This window comes from Mytilus trossulus, chromosome 14, assembly GCF_036588685.1.
Source record: "Mytilus trossulus isolate FHL-02 chromosome 14, PNRI_Mtr1.1.1.hap1, whole genome shotgun sequence".
Lineage (NCBI taxonomy): Eukaryota > Metazoa > Mollusca > Bivalvia > Mytilida > Mytilidae > Mytilus > Mytilus trossulus.
Genome location: NC_086386.1, coordinates 61842053 through 61857670, shown reverse-complemented (window position 1 = coordinate 61857670; position 15618 = coordinate 61842053). Strand labels below are relative to the sequence as shown.

The following is a 15618-nucleotide window of genomic DNA, read 5'->3' as shown; positions in this document are numbered from 1 at the left end:
TAATTAGTTTAATTCGCATTCGAAACGTTTAACGTTCTTACGTCAATTCTAATTCGAATTACAATGCGCGTCAAATTCGCTTTACTGTCCAAACGACGTTAACTTTTAATTCATATTGACAAAAGCGTATTTCTAGTGCGAATTAGATAATTCGAATCAATTCGAATTAAAAAAAAAGAAGAGTGTGTGAACGGGATTAGCGAATTCGATTCGAATTCAATTCGAATTAAATGTACGTGTGAACGAGGCATAAAATGACGACTTCAATAGGCAAACATGTTAACTTTGTGATATTCTATTTTCATTATTTTCTAAATTGATCTGGACTGATATTCCTCTTACATCAAATCTTAAAAGCGCAAAATGTTATCGTTGATCACAAGAATTACTTAAATGGACAAATTTGCAAAAAATATAATAATATCATATATGATATATATATACATGCGGTTATAAATTCAACGCACTTCTTACCTGCACGTATAACAAAACCACACCGTACTTGAATTAGAGATCTTTAGGTTGAGGCGATTTTTGAAATACTTTATATTCTATCCTGGAAAGAAGTGAAAATTTTATCATGATAAACAAAGATTAATCAAGAATATTATATCCTCCAAAACACTGCATATTTCGCGCATAGCCATCATAGTTACACTTAAAATGAAACCTCCGTTCGCCAAAAAAACACCTAACAAATACGAATAAAAATGTTGTTGTCTATCAGATGAATATAAAGCATATGAAAATGTAATGTACTCTGATCAGGGGCGGATGCAGCCATTTTTAAAAGGGGATTCCCAACCCAGAACAAAAGGGGGCGTGGCGTTCCAACTATATGTCCCCGTTCAAATGCATTGATCGTTAGAAAAAAGGGGGGTTCAAACCCCCGGAACCCTCCCCCTGGATACGCATCAGCCGAGAAAGGTTAACATTTCCTCTAGATTATCTTGTTTTTAAATCTTGTCTTGCTGCTAATTTTTGTTTAATGAAGTTTCCAAATATCTATTATAGTTGTTGTGATATAAGGCAAAGACGCAAAAAATGTAAAAAAAAATCATCATAAAAGGGCAATAACTCTAATAAGGACTCGGTTTTCTAGCTTCGTAGCAAGTACAAAATTATACATTTTGTTTTCCTATGAATGTTTTATTATCCGCCGATTTAACGTTGGACTTAAATGTATAGTTTTTTCTCCATCCTAATTCTTGATTTTAGTTTTGTATAAGATCGAAATGACAATGAGAACCATAAATTGAACTGGAGCAAGTGCGGAGAACTAATTTTGATTAGATTGAAAGTTTTTGTAAGTTAGAATAAAGTTCTAATGGGAGAGCTCTTGTTCGTTTGATGTCATTAACTTTGTGGACCCGGTTGATAAAGAGATCTAAGAGTCGTATTACTAGCTGTATATTGGTTTTTATCATATATTTAGTACAAAATACAGCTATTTTGTATATCTAATAAAGGTTCTTTTTTCCAGTCTGTATCACCTACCCTGTATCGCATACCCCGTATCGCATGGCTAAACCCGTATCGCATATCCCGTATCGCATGGTAAAACCCGTATCGCATACCTTTTTTTTTTTTTTTTTTTTTTTAAACTTGTCAGTTTTTTTGGGGTTTTTTTTGCTTAAGAGTTTTTTTTCTATTAAAATTTTTTTTTTTTTTTTAAATATTAAAAAAAAAATTAAAAAAAAAGGTCAATTTATTAATGACGTCATTGTTTGGTATGTAACGTCAAGAACATCAAGTTTTTACAACAATTTTTTTGGCACACTAAATGCAACTATAAAAAATACAAAACACTCGATAATACAAAAATAAACAAAATATTTTCAAAACAACAGATTGTAAGGTAACCTAGGTGCTTCGTATAAATAATTGAGCAGTTATTTTAAAGCTTTGAAACAAGACAAAAGCAGAACTGAAGGTAACCCAGTGCTATGGATCAGAAAACAGTTCATATAATATAAAACTCTTCTGTTGAAATATATGATAAAGCGTATAATACATGGCCAAATCCGTATAACATGTCGTATCACCCTCGACCAATATCATCCCTCGGGCCTAAGGGCCCTCGGGCTGATATTGATGTCTCGGGATGATACGACATATGATACGGATTTTGCCATGTATTATTTTCTATATAAAATTTATGTTATATATTGCTGACCACGGTTTTGTTTGTATCATCAGTCTATGGAAGAAGCGAATCGATAAAAACTTTTCTTATATCACATAGCGATATTGTCTAATATCAATTGTAAATATGCAGACATTCCATGCGAAAAATGTTGTTTTTGGCAACGAAAAATTAAGAAAATACTAACTTTAAAACTTATAAACAACAATTGAGTCTAAATATACATTCAGAAGTTAGTAAGAAGCAAACGTTTATGTCCGTGTAAAATTTGAAGTGCTGTGTTTTCTTATATACATAAAAAACAAATGCTATTAGTTCTAATATCAATGCGATACTTTTAAAATATCATAGCGGTGTTTTTGTTATATCAATATAAGTACTTATTAGTATTAATATTTTACTGCTGTACCCATATTTTGACAATTTTACCTAGTATGTCTGTTCTGTTCACGCATCGTTGAAAATAAGACAGAATTTGATGAGACTGTCATACACGTGAGAGGTTTAGCGCTATAAAACCAGGTTCAATCCACCATTTTCAAAATTAGAAAATGCCAGTACCGATGAGGTTTGTTGTAATCAATTAGCTAAGTATCAAAATTATTGTTCCTATATATAACATTTAGCAAATTTTATAATAAACGCAACGAAATAATATATATATCTGATATGCTCGCAACGCACGCATGGAAGACTTTCTTTATTGATAACAATGAAACTAACTTGTGACAAAGATGAATCATACTGTCCTCGTTCAGATTGATTCGACAAAATGTGACCTGAACTTTTGAATCTCCTTTTTTATACAAATTAGACTGTTGGTTTTCCTGTTTGAATGGTTTAACACTAGTAATTTTTGGTTCCTATATAGCGTGGTGTTCGCTGTGAGCTAAGGCTCCGTGTTTAAGGCCCTACTTTGATCTATAATGGTTTATTTGAAACAAATTATTACTTTGATGGAAAGTTGTCTCATTCGAACTCATGCACCATCTTCTTATATCTATAAATCTTTAAAATTTCCCTTTATAAATAACTGCTGTGCAGTCCTCTAAAAACGTCATTTGGGTGCTGAATCTTTTGTAAAGTGCACTATGAACTAGCACACTTCTAAAGTTTTCACGGTAACGACAGTTTGAAGGTACAAGAACGATTACGTCAATAAAAATACCAAATAAACAGCACTGATTGATCTAAATTTATAAATATAGAAAAGATATGTACACATTTCTAACGTCAACAGACATTTATATCTTATTTATTTGTTTGCTAAACAATTTTTTTAGTATTCATTGAAGAAATGAATTTATAACAAGCGATACGGATTGTCATTTTGCACTAAGAAATGTTCGCGTATTTATACGATCGGTTGGTGACATCCCATTAGTCCGACAACCATTATTCCGACAGCCCATTACTCCGACAGCCCACTATTCCGACAGCCCATTACTCCGACAGCCCACTATTCCGACAACCCATTACTCCGACAGCCCATTATTCCGACAATGCGTTTTTCTTGTGTGTAAATTTTCTCTAAAAAGACCAAATCCGTTCTCTATGATATGTGTGGTTGTCCGTCTTGATTATAATTATTCTTTCAATGCGGGATATTTGTCTCAGTAAATTGGATACACATGCCTATAGCAACTGCTAAGTCCTTACCCTCGTCCAATATTCGTTTAACGTGTCAAGGTACTTTATCTATCTTTATATTTCGTTGTTTGTGTGTCAAATATCAGTCTGTGCTGTTCTATTTCGCTATTTTTTGCATGTGTGTCTTGATCTTACCTTCTTTATAAAAAAAGAAGATGTGGTACGATTGTCAATGACACAACTATCCACAAGAGACCAACATCACACATACATTTACAACTATACAATGTAGGTCACCGTACGGCCTTCAACAATGAGCAAAGCTCATACCGCATAGTCAGCTATAAAAGGCCCCGATATGAAAATGTAAAACAAATTAAAACGAGAAAACTTACGGCCTTATTTGTATAAATATATGAACGAAAAACAAATATGTAACACATAAACAAACGCCAACCACTCAATTACAGGCTCCAGACTTGGGACAGGCACGTACATAAATAATGTATGGGGTTTAACATGTTAGCGGGATCCCAACCCTCGCTTAACCTGCGACAGTGGTATAACAGTACAACATAAGAACGAACTATAAAAAACAGTTGAAAAAGGCTTTAACAAAAATACAAGTGGACGTGGCCGGGTACTTGTACATCCCGTCAACAAAAAAGACACTAGGAACAGATCTGAGAGTACTCGCATTTATCTGAAAGCTAGTTCAAAGCCACTAACAACTAATAAAAAAATCATGCATCTAAGACTTAACTAGATCTTCGGTTCCCCCCTTTTCGCGTATCAGGGGAGTGAGGTTTTCCCCTACTTTTAACTACATAAATAAATATATCGGAGTTGGATAACACTACCCGCCCTCTTTAGTCGCAACACTTTCTCTCCTTGTATCACTCATCTGAGTTTTATGTAAATTAATTTTGTCGCAGAAATATACAGTCAACGCATTTTGACTTTTCAAATAGAATGAGTGCAGTATGAAAGCCAATAACAAACTAGTAAAAAATCTAAGACAATGTGTGACATTCTTGTCCTGCTTGTGCATGTCTTTGTCAAATTGTCTAATTTTAAAAACGTAGTGCATGATGTGTTTTGTTTGAAACTTGACACTTATTTTTCATTTAAGGATTGTTTTCAAGAAGAAGAAAAATATTTAAATATAATTGATTTTAAGAAAGGTGGTTCATTGAAAATGCGAGATAAAAAAAAATCATATTGTACAGCTGATAAAGTTGAGGATGAGAGTCATTTTTTAATCGAATGCTCACTTCATAATAATTTGAGGGAGGAACTCTTTCACCATATTTCGAACACATGTAAGAACTTTAAAAAGTAAGATAAATAGGATAATTTTTCGATGTTAACACAAAAAACTTTACTATTATGGGGGGGGGGGGGGGGGGGGAGGGGGGTGATGATTAAATTGTTAGTTCTTTTGAATTATGGAGTACATGTCTTGATACCGACTTTTATTTGATATCAATGTGTTAGTTGTTTTTTTTGTATTTTGTCTTGGTGGCTGAGGCTTATAGGGCTTTAAAGATAATTATATCATAATAGTATTGTAATGTCATGAATGTTGACCCAATCATTAGACCGCCGCTTTGAAAAAGTGGGGGTATACTGTTTTATCTCTGTCTGTCCGTCCGTCTAACCGTCCATCCGTCAGTTCGTCCGTCCGTCCCATAAATATCTTCTTTGCATAATTTTCATGAACTACATTACAAGGATTTCTGAAAGGTTTATTGAAGTCGGCTATGTCGTGTGATGCGTTTTCAAATTCATTACTCATTACATGACAGTTTAGTAGAAAATTGTCGTCGCATTTTTCTCAGGAACTACAATACAATGATTTCTCAAATTTGATTTCAAGATTTATATAAGTCAGTTATACTGTGTGATGCTTTTTTAGATTCACAACTCAAACACTTCCTGTCTACCGAAATGATTGGGCGTTATGTTTTGATCAGTAGCTCGTACCATCAATGAATAAATGAAACATAAATGCACGATTTATCATTTGTAAATGTACACATACAATAAATATCATGAAGCAAATTCAGTGGAATGCAATTGAGATGAATGCAATTGTTTGCTTAGCCAAAAGCACCTACAAGTCAAAGATACTGCTATATTTTATCATATCAATGCGATGTTTGTCTTATATCATAACGATTTTTTTTTTTAATATAAAAAAATTATGAATGCGATACTTTTCTAATATAACTGCTATAGTTTTCTAATATGAAATGAATACGCTGACACGTCACAATGCATGTCAAGAAAACCGCAAACATAATTCACAAACTCAGTTCATGACCGGCTTAATGTTTGAGGATCAACATCCCTAAAGTTTCGTATCTGTAACAAAATTAACCGTTACATGAACTTAATATATCATTTCAAAAATGTTGCTTGAACTTTTAACTATTAATAGGGTCAAGCAACATTTTTGAAATGATATATTAAGTTCATGTAAGCGTTAATTTTGTTACCCTGTTTTTAAGAAAAGAGTCATTACTTTATACCGAGAAATCTGCCTTTCTTCCTACAAATGCTAACATTCGTCTGAAATTTCCCACAATGCAACTCGTTGATATAAGACAATATCGCTCGTTAATATAAGAAAAGTTTTTATCGATTCGCTTCTTCAATAGACTGATCGATGGACGAAAACTCATCAATTTCTTTAACTGAAAGTATTTTGCACTAAATTGGCGATAATCAAGTAGAAAACAATAACTTAGTTTAGCAGAAGACGGATTGATTTTTGATTTACATACCGTCCAGTGGCAAACGGTCTATGTATATTCAGCAAGATAAGAGCAACATCAACTTGACAAATAATTCCAATGATATGATATGAACATGCAATCGATTGGTATGAATTTTGAGATTAAGATTGGTTCCAGGAAAAGAAATGTTGGAAAAAGGTTCCAAATTTGTCATGAAGTGCATTTGGTGACAACAAAGAGATGCCTCAATGGTTCTTTAGGTTTTAGAAATCTCTCCCGTGACGTATCCGTTGAAGGATGTTTGCTACTCTGTTTTAAACTAGCAGGCGTTAAATTTTTATATGGCTGTTATAAATAATTAAAAAAAAACATAAACAAAGAAGGGTTGATGTCCTTGTTTTCGCCAGTGAAAAATTGGCGGGCAATGATTCTCTCTAGAATTTCTATACATTTAATATTGACATTTTTTTCTTTAAAAAACTATGAAACAATAACATGGATTTTATAAGATTTTCAAATATGGTTTTTAATCTATATATAAAACAAAAGTGCACATGCTGAAATGTCTCGCCTTCTTTACTAACCATAGATATTATGTAGATAGTTCTAAATACCATCATAAGCTTAACTACAACTATCACATAAACCAAACAAAATCCCAGAAAATTAAGGCAAAGGTCGGATAAACCCAACTGGGAATACATGGTACATTATCAGTAATATTATGTAATTGTTTGTACAAAACCTATTAGGAACAGCTATATATATATAAATATACGGTGTGCGTGTGAAATACGAGATAGATGGAGTACAATTCAAAATTATGCATTTTCAAAACTATATTTGGTGTATAAAAATATTTAACGATGTCAGTCTGACATGTTTTATTTGAATGTGACGCCATTTTTCGGTTCATTGCTCGTTGTTAAGTTTTCATTTTTTGGTGTAGGGAACAATGAACCGAAAAATGGCGTCACATTCAAATAAAACATGCCAGATTGACATCGTTAAATATTTTCATACACCAAATATAGTTAATCTATTTCATACAGTATAAGAAAAACGGACCAAAGCACACAATATTAACCACTGAACCATGAAAGTGAGGTCAAGGTCAGATGACACCTGTCAGTTGGACATATACACCTTACAATCTTTCCTTACAACACATATGGTAGACATATTGCTTATAGTATCTGAGATATGGCCTTGACCAGCAAAACTTGACCTTGTTACTGATCCATGACATGAGGTCGAGGCCAAGAAAAAATGGTTTGACGGGCATGCGGACCTTGCAATGGACTGCAATGTACGCACATACCAAACACAGTTATTCTATTACTCATCATAGGAGAGATACTAAGAATATTAAAAATTAACTTACTTTTATTTCAAGTAAATTTTAGTGGCTGAACCAAGAAAATGAGTAAAGGGCAATGGACATATGACAGACGCAAACTTGATTACATAAGGCATCTACATGTATATACAAAGTATGATGGAGCCAGGTATTCTGCCTTATGAAATATAAAGCTTGTAAGAAGTTAGCTAACGTTGCCGCCCCATCCTCGGATCACTTAAGAAATAATTGATGCCAGCTATACTTTATTGTAGTTTTAACATGGGTAGGCATTATATTCGTGATTATTTTTGCCAGAGCGATAGCGAGGGCTAAAATAACACGAATATAATGCCTACCCATGTTAAAACTACAATAAAGTATAGCTGGCATCAATTATTTCGATTCTGATTAGGACAATTACGGTAATATCTATGTTCGCTGTGTATAAAGTGTACGGTATTTGTGTAGGCTATTCCATCAACCTTCCTCTCGATTTTTATCCAACTAGTTCATACCAGTTTAATTTGGCAAAGTTGTATGAATTTCTAAAATTCAAAATTGAAACAGATATTAATAATTAATTTATTAACTAAAACAATATTTGTGTCACAATATGACAGAAAAGTTATATTTCAACAGTCTTTTCCTTTGAGGTTAATTTCTGACACGCACATTTTCAAGTCAGTCGTCAATGGCGGTGGACGCACAATGAGAATCGGGTAGGTCTTTATTTACTAAATTAATCGTAAATATTCCGCCGGTTAATAGTGTAGCATTGGTAAATATGTTCATATCTGATAGAGGATTTCTTGATAAAGTTGTGCTGACATTCGAGACTTGGCAGGAGGGGCCCTTTGACAGAAATCCATTTATACTTGCGGTGGCAACACCTTTTAAAGTTGATCAAAGGGCACGCCTTTGTGCATCTGACGATTTCAAATACTGTATTTATACATGAGATTAAAATTAATACTGGGTGACAATCTTGTTGCATTTGTAAAATGGATTGGAAACCTTGGTGGTATATTGGTAATTACGCCTATTTTGTTTTATAGGAGAATGGGGTTCGATTCCCTGCTAGGGTCAATCCATTTTATCAGAAATATGAAACAATTTTGTCATTTCAGTACAACAGTAATAGTAACCTATTCTTTATTTTATATTTTATCGTCGGAACATATGTTTCAATGAAATTAATATACAATGACATGCCTTTTTAACAGGAGAGATGAAACGTGTTTTTAGGGGGAGGGGTTTTGAAGTTAGAACAGCCAACATGGACGTTGCTGTATCTAGGTCAACTATTTTCAATTACGAATTGTAACACATTGTTGTCATTGTTAAAGTATTAGTAACAAAATGTGTATCATTTTAGTGCTTGAAAGTGTTTTAATTTAAGGAAATACATTAAATGCATACCATTTTGACGAAATTCATTTTTCTGCCGTAGTCAATATACGCATGTGCAAACTAATTTTATTGGATAATAAAGTATGGTTTCTTTACAAAGCTAAAGAAGCACGTCATATTAGAATATACATTTTGTACCTATGTGAGGCTCGACAAAAGTTGCATTCTCAATTAGTTTTGAAAAGAAAATATTGGTGACCAGCCAATTTTTTTTAATGATCCTGCATGACTTACCCAGAGGATTCAGAATATATGACAAAATCTTAAAAAAACATGAAGAGCGAACATCCTTAAACTGTCATCATGTTTCGAACCCTTTGGTTTCTCATCATTTTCTTTTTCTTTCACTGCCAAAATTTAAATCAATAATTGTGACACTAAGTGCAATGTCGTATATTAATTGTTTCAAACAAGCAAGCCACTTAAATAATAGGTATGCAAAAACTATAAAACTTTTGACCATTGCGTTGAATCTACATTTACTTACCACCGAGGGCAAATGTAAAGTCACAAACGAGAAGAATTGTTATGAAAATGCATAATTTTGAATTGTACTTCATTTATCTTATATTTCTCACGCACACCGTATATATTATTAAATGTTCCTGGTAGGTTTTGTACAAACAATTACATAATACTACTGATAATATACCCTTCATACACTGCTTCATCACATCTTTAAGACAGAAAAGGAAGTAATGTGTTTTTTATTTCTGAACACATGTGAAAATCCTAGAGACACTCAGTCCGGTAAATATTTTAGTCAAAACAAACATACAAATGATATAATTAGAAAGTAAATAATGCACTAAATTAATGATCGTAAATGCACAATTTCAATGCATTCGTAAGTAAAATATCATATGATTGTACATGTACCTGCAAATGTCCAATGGAGAAGAATATAAGAACAGTATTAGCTATATATAGTTGTAAGGGTACTGGTTATAACAGGGAACTGTATGAATTCATGTTTTGTGTCCATAAAATAACGTGATCGGAAATTATTTATTATATGTGAAGGAGATGAGTTGTTTTTGAAAAGACATAAAATACATCTTTTTTAGGGTCACTTTTGATTAGTTTTATAACAATATCTATAGCTAATAACCAAATATAAAACAAGAATGTGTCCCCAGTACACGGATGCCCCATCCGCACTATCATTTTCTATGTTCAGTGGACCTTGAAATTGGATAAAATCTCTAATTTTGGCATTAAAATGAGAAAGATAGGGAACATGTTTACTAAGTTTCAAGTTGATTGGACGTGTACGCGTCAACTTTATCAAAAACTACCTCGACCAAAAAGTTTAACCTGAAGCAGGACAGACGGACGGACGAACGCACGAACGTTTCCCAAGGATTATTGCCAACTCATTTGAAGTTTGAAGTGGTATAATAGTGCCCTTTATACAGTGAGCGGAAATTAAAAAAAAAATGTAGTCTAAGACTTTTTTTTATCAATAGGTAACACAGGCACTCGTCTCAAAAAAAAAAACCTCTATAAAGGTATATAGGGGGGGGGGGGGGGGGGGGTATTCTGAAACGAGTGCCTGTGATAGGTAAGTACAATTTCAGAAATTTATTTTCGGAGAATGACTTAATTTTAAGCGATCAAAAACTGAATAAAAAAGGGGTAGGATATTTTTCTTTTTAAAAAAAACTTATTTTTACCCTTCATTTAAGTTTGAGATTCATTTAAAAAGTTTTTGATCTATTTATTTTTAAACTTTTAATATAACATGAACGTATTCACTTAACAATTTAATGAATGAGGAAATGCGCACTATCAAATATCTCATGTATCTATACATATATATTATTTTATAGTTCAAAAATCACGTGATAAAATACTTGCTTAAATGCTATCTAGAATGAGATCATTCCCAAATAGTTTAGAGTTAGCATATGAAGTACATTTTGTACATTTATTGTTTATATTGTCTTCAATTTGAAAAGCAGTGTTCTGTTCATTTGAAACATTAATTATTAACCAAAATTAACTGTAACCAGCTCATACACTGTTAAGATACCTAGAATTGGGTAAGGTTTAACCGGAAATAAAAAAGGGGGATTCATTCGATACGGATCTATATAAATGTACATTTGTACTACTAATTATAAACTTTTCAATCTCAATCTGATCATAAAGAAATGTTTCCTTGTTCGAATTGATACATTCAAATGATAAACTCTTTGCAAATACCACTCATTGGTCACTATACATGCACATTTGACCAGTGACCAATTGTAGAAGTCACTGCCCTTCTTTAAACAGTCTAAAATATTGAGATTTGCAAGGAAACACTTATAATAACGACTTATCTTAATGTTTTATTGATGTTCGTTTTTGCATAATATATAGATATGACAATATGTTGTTTTCGGTTCTTCAATTGATTGAATTTTTCAATTAGATTCCTCATTTCCTTATTGTCTATTTACATATGCATCAGTGTAGAAGCTTCCTAAACGGACTTTTCTTCAGTTAAGAATGAGACAGGTCCCTTTTCTTTAGAAAATATAATACACTAGAAAGTTAATGACCCTGACACTGAAACACTATAGTTTACTAACTTAATTAAAGGCATAATCTCAGTTCTACATACAGCCTCGTAGTTCACGTGGTAGCATGTTAGCCTCGATCACGGGAAATTGTGTGTTCAAATCCTGGTAGTGTCTAACCAGACTTTAAAATTGGTATTTGCTGAGTCTCCTCTAAGCACGCGACATTAAGGAGTAAGAGGAAAGAATGGTCGGCTCGGAGTCTGATATTAGGGACTGATACCTTGTGAACTAGCTCGTTAAATATTATGCTCAGCGTGTCAGTCTAGATTATAGCAGAGTTATTTTATTCATATTTATTATCATAGTCTCGTCCTGAATATGCATATTAATTTGTTTCTGGACGTTTAACAGCCATCATTCATCATCATCATTATCACATTACTTCAAACATACACGAGAGTAAAAATGAAGAAGAAAAAAAGAAATAAAGGGGGTGGGAGGTTGGAGCGCATCCTTAAAAATTACAGGAGATTTACTAGACGTTTTTTAACAAGACTTCAAAAAAGTTAAAAGATTTTTTTTCCGAATTTCCGTAGCGAAAAAGTGGTAGCTTACTTTAAACCGAAATTAACCGTATACGCATAAAATCCAGTTCCCCATCTATGTTATTCTTTCCCATGTAGACAATGACAGTCAAGATAAATACAAGAAGCCCTCAAAACAGTATTTGCTTTCATCCACACATATCGTGTATTTACACGGAAAAAATCCAATAACAAGTGATATTGACATCTGAACAGTAGACAATAGACACGAATCCTTGCCCTACCCAATACACACACTTTTATTTTTCCTGACAATTATTTTCCGTCAACTATAATTATATATATAGTTTTATACATAGTAAAATATTCCCGTTTGAATGGTTTTACAAGTTTTGGGGTCCTTTATAGCTTGCTGTTTGGTGTGAGCCAAGACTCCGTGTTGAAGGCCGACTTTGAACTATAAAGGATTACTATATATAGATTGTGACTTCGATGGAAAGTTGTCTCATTGGCACTCATATAATACCACATCTTCTTATATCTATATACATGAAGTAAATTCTCAATATACAGTCTATCAGTATTTATACGAATTTAGCGCTCGTCGAAATGTCAAAATCGGTCAAACTTCAAGCAGAATGACACTGTGTGTGTCAACAACAAACCAGTTTAAATAGTTTTATCCAGTGGAATCCAAAAATTAAAGATATCGACAGAGGTGTACTTATAGTCCTAGTTAATGGACCCTTCTTATCAATCAATGTTTAATACTTACCCACGCAATATTGACACATAAAATGTGCATTTAAAATCTTTAAAAGTGTTTTGTTAAGATATTAGCTATCATTTGTCGTGTGCAATGCAGATCTACTTCAATATTGATTACATAAAAAGAATATAAAAAGACAATAATAGGTAAAAGGATGTGCATAAGACTATTTGAAAGGTGTACGAAGTTGCATCATAGATACTAAACATAGATTATATTAGTTTGTTATAAAGTCAGAAGATTACAGTTGTATAATATGTAAGGTCAGAGTAATACCTATATTTTTTATATTGAATCAGGAGTATTGTATCTCATGTAATGGGGTTTACGGAGAATAAAGGACAAAACGTGCAGAATTAAAGGAAAAAAAGTAACAACAAAAAAGGAATAGGGAATCATGGGGTGCTTAATAAAATATGAATAAAAGACAATAATGACACAGACAAATAAATAAAACATAGATAAATAAAACATAGAAACAAATGGTGTACAAGAAATTAAAGAGGGACCTAAAAAATGTTTGTATAAAGTAAAATTATAGGAAGTGAAATTAATCAAAAGTAAAGAGAATGCAACTACGATACAAAGAATATATCTCATAGTATAAACTACTTAAAAAAAACCAACAACATATTATATACAGTCCGCCAAAAGTTAAGCACCACCGAAATATAACTGGCAATATTTTTTTAACTATTCCAAAAAAAATATTAATTTTTGGTGTAATGAATTACCCCTAACATACACTAAGAAAATTCATTACGACCAAAAAGATTGAATTCCAATAAACCAGTCAAACAACCTTTTATCAGAGATCATCTGTGCGTTTACAAATACACTGTTTCTCCAGGTGGTCGTGTTAGTGTTCGTACATTGGTCCGTCGACTTCATAGCGGCAAACGAAGAGCAAGTCGTGGTGTATAGAGACCTGTACCTTCAAGCAGGCACTCGACCGTCAGGTTTAAATGGGATAATGACCATATATGCTTGAACATAAGAACCTGACAAAACACTCATTGATCATATGGGAGTCAGTTTCCTTTCCTGCCAGTAGACGCCATAATACGAATTTCGCAGGGGAAAAAACGGCCTATGACCAAAAACAATTTTTGCACAAGGACTGCATTCATTGCTGGTAGTGTTCCAGTACGGGGTTGCTTCTTATACCGTTATAAGCTGGGTATGCATATTTTGCAGGGTAACATAAACGGACAGACATACAGAGATTTGGTGCCTTAACACATTGTAGTCCGTCATTTTAATAATCCCCCACTTGCGTCAACATTGTCAAGACCCTTGTACCTGAATAACAACGCTATACCACACAGAGCAAGAATTTTAACCGAGTCCAAAGAGCAACCAGCCATTTACACTAATTTTTGGCCTTCCTTGACTCCATACATAAACCCTATCAAACATGTCTGAGATGCCATTGTCGGAAATCTCAATCGCAGAGTTTCACCTTTACAAAAGTTTGTCGATTTTAAGTGGCATTTGTTGTTTAATGCAACAGATTTCCCCAACTAAAGTTTTGAAGGCTTGTACCGTGAAAGATACGTCGTGTTATGAAACTGTACCGGAAATGAGGTTGTTACACATGCTTTTGACTCAAATATTGACATTAAATTTGCAGAACATACCAAAGATTATGTGTAGAAAATTTTAATGATATTGGGTGATTAATTTTTGTAAAAAAATAAAATCAAGGTGAAACTTAAATTCCATTTCTAAATTGTGTAATTTACACTATTTCTATGAACGGTAAAACTACATGCATAGAACCTTCATAAGTGACCAAAATTATATGACTTTTGTGTGGTTTGTTTATGGTATACATTAGCAAAATTGCTATATGCTTGTTTTTCTGTTTTTCGAGGAATAATTGATTTTTTAAATTTGAAAAAAAATCGATGCAATAAAAGTAGGTGGTGCTTAACTTTTGGAGGACTGTATATTTAAATCTTCAAGGTATTTTTTTTTTTTTTTATTTTAAATAAATAATTGAACGTCATCTTGACAAGTTAAATGATATTTTGTGTGGACATGGTAAAAAAAATATATAATCGGGTTTAAAACGGTCGGAGATAATTATACATTAAAAAAAGCTTATAAAGATGAGTTAATTTTAAACAACATTTAATTCTTTGATTTTTGTTATACGTACTTAAGGGCATACGATACAGTTTTGATCCTGTATTTACAAGTTCATGAAAATTTGCATATAGGCTATTTTTTACCTGATTAAATCAAATATGTAATAAAAAATATACCTTCATGTGCTACTTTTTGAGTAAAATGAGGTCGAAATGAGGTATATTTGCTCAAAATTCAGAATTGTGGCCGTAATTTCTTTTTCGAAAGAAAGACATAACTTTTTTGTTATAAAAGATAAATACAAATTGTTTTTTGTTAAATAATCGGTAATTTCTGTATTTTTAAAATATCCTGAAAAATATGCAATTTTATATTCAGAAATTACTTATATTTATCTATATTCATGAATTGAGGAGAAAACGTCATTTTTTACTGCCTGTTTATCAAAATTTAAAAAAAATCCTCTATTTA

The 15618-nt window shown here is 32.6% G+C and overlaps 1 protein-coding gene across 1 annotated transcript in view; it reads right to left on the bottom strand.

Annotated features, from left to right (window-relative positions):
• LOC134697961 (uncharacterized) overlaps positions 1 to 15618 on the bottom strand; it is a 28931-nt gene that overhangs the window by 12792 nt on the left and 521 nt on the right. The window lies entirely within an intron of this gene.